Below are 2,614 nucleotides of genomic sequence, written 5' to 3'. Positions count from 1 at the left end.
CTGAACTGAGAATAGGACCCCCGTTGAAGGAATCAGAGAAAGAACTGGAAGAGCTTGAAGGGGCTCGAGACCCCATATGTACAACAATGCCAAGCAACCAGAGCTTCCAGGGACTAAGCCACTACCTAAAGACTATACATGGACTGACCCTGGACTCTGACCCCATAGGTAGCAATGAATATCCTAGTAAGAGCACCAGTGGAAGGGGAAGCCCTGGGTCCTGCTAAGACTGAACCCCCAGTGAACTAGACTGGTGGGGGGAGGGCGGCAATGGGGGGAGGGTTGGGAGGGGAACACCCATAAGGAAGGGGAGGGGGGAGGGTGATGTTTGCCCGGATACCGGGAAAGGGAATAACACTCGAAATGTATATTAGAAATACTCAAGTTAATAAAAAACAAAAAAAAAACAAACAAAAAAATAGCGTGAAAAAAAAACAAAAAAAAAAATAAAGATGGAGTCTCTTACTGAGCTGGGAGTTTGCCAACTTGGCTAGAATGGCTGGATAGCAAGACCCTGGGATCCTCCTGCTGCTGCTTCCCCAGGAGACATTGAGAAGAGGGTTCGTTGTTTGTTTTTGTTTTTATCACATGTGTTTTTGTGTCTATATGTAGGTCAGTAGTGATAGTTTTAACGTGCCCTCTTGATTCTTACAGTGCACTTTTAAATCTTCTTGCTTATATTGGTTCTTTGACTACACCATAGAGTTGTAGGTTTCAGAGCCACAAATCAAAGTGGATGCCAAATCAAATTCAGTCGATGTTTTTCTAGCATTCCTAAAGGGTCACATCACACTGTGTCCTTTCCCAGTCATCCAATGGGAATCTGGACACAGTACAACTGTGGTCCTTCCAGTTATCAATACAGGAAAAAGCTAGTCAGCTCCTGTTGTTTCCTGCAACCAACGCTTTAACAGTTCTGATTCCGCCTTCTAAGAGCCCACCAACCAACTGCTTAACAATCGTGTCCAAAATGTTGTCAAGGGAACTCAGTTCATCTGTGTCCATCTGTAAATTTTGGATTCCAGGCTGCTATTGCTTTTGTAAGTCAGACAGACTCTCCGGAAACTGTCTATTTCCAACTTGTAGACACCTGGAAAGCTTTTATTGTTCCTTAAATATTAGAGACACTGAGTTACTCACACAGGCAGATTCTCTCACTGCTATGGGGTCTTGATTTCCTGGGACTAACCTAACAAGATATTATAGTTGTTGGATGACTTAAGTAACTTTATGTGCTACTGGTGTGAAGGCTGGACATTCAAGGTTATGGTGTCTGTTGACGTTATTTCTTGGTGGGGGAGCTTTTGGGTTGACTTGTAGATAGTTCTATTCCTGTTGTGTCTTCATGTGGCCTTTCTGCTGTGGACGCAAACCCCTTTTGTCTGTACACATGTCTGAATCTTCTCTTTTGAAGATGACACCAGTCAGACCCACCCATACAGCTGTTTTTGATTCAATGGCTCCCATTCTGAGTGACCAGGAATAGATAGGTCTTCAATATATGGATTTTTGGTGAGATACAATTCAGTCTATAACATGCTATAAATTTATTCTGGGATTAAAGTCATGATTAAAGCTAAAGGGGTCAAGAGTTTTCTTTCAGGTAAGTGGGGAGAGTGTAGAAGGCAGTAATATGGCCTAAGGCTGTGCGCATTGGGGTTTAATAGAGATGTGTCACCAAGGTCTCACTTCATATCTATTGAAGAATCATAATGTTGATTCAGTAAGACTGCCCCCTTGTCGGCTTATGCACCCATGGGTGCTTGAAAACGAGAACAAATTGGTTAAGGACCCACTCTGCCCACAAATTCCTGAAGAGTGGAGATTCATAAGGAATTCAACACAAGGATTCAGATAACAGTGTGTTGAAAACTGGCTTGCAGTCAAAAAGGCCAGTGAAGAGAACTTTCTAGATTGCAGGTACATAGAGCACATCAAAATCACCATGTGTCTTCCCGCATGCAAATGCTAATCTTCATTATAAATCTTTTTCTCATAGCCCTGTATAAGGAAGAGACAGAAAACAGGAGAGGGACACAGCAATTCTCCCACTAGGCTCCTGTTCTTAGTTTGTGAGTAGAGTAAGATAGGAGAGTGGAAAGGGCACTTACTTCTTCCAAAAGTGTCTATTTCCCTTGAAGACAGTTGTCATGCTTTAATCACGCTGTATAGCAAGTGGGGTGGTGGCTATACAGAGTGCTCCTGCATCTAAACCTGGGACTCATGGCAGCTACCCTCTTTCCCCCAGAGGATGACATTTAGTAGTCTCAGTTTCCAGCTGATACAGCACGGGACACTAAGGGTTTGAGCCTATGCTATCCATAAATGAAGAACAAAAGTCCTGCTGAACAGGCAGCCTTGGATCACTGGGGCGGGCCTTGAATCTTTCTCACCGTCTCTTCTTTCTTTCCTTTTAATTGAAAATAATTATTTTCATATAGTATATTCTCATCATGGTTTCCCCTCCCCATCTCCTCCCAGACTCTCCCCACTGACCCACATAGTAGATGACTGATGCAAAATGAACCTACCTCGTTTTCTTAACTTCCTCCTCCTTTTCCATATCTTTTCCTCATGTAATTCAGATTTTAGGGAAGGTCTTATACCTTACATA

This window comes from Rattus norvegicus, chromosome 1 (assembly GCF_036323735.1).
Source record: "Rattus norvegicus strain BN/NHsdMcwi chromosome 1, GRCr8, whole genome shotgun sequence".
NCBI classification, from domain to species: domain Eukaryota; kingdom Metazoa; phylum Chordata; class Mammalia; order Rodentia; family Muridae; genus Rattus; species Rattus norvegicus.
The sequence above is the reverse complement of the archived record's forward strand: the minus strand, read 5'-3'. Positions refer to the sequence as shown.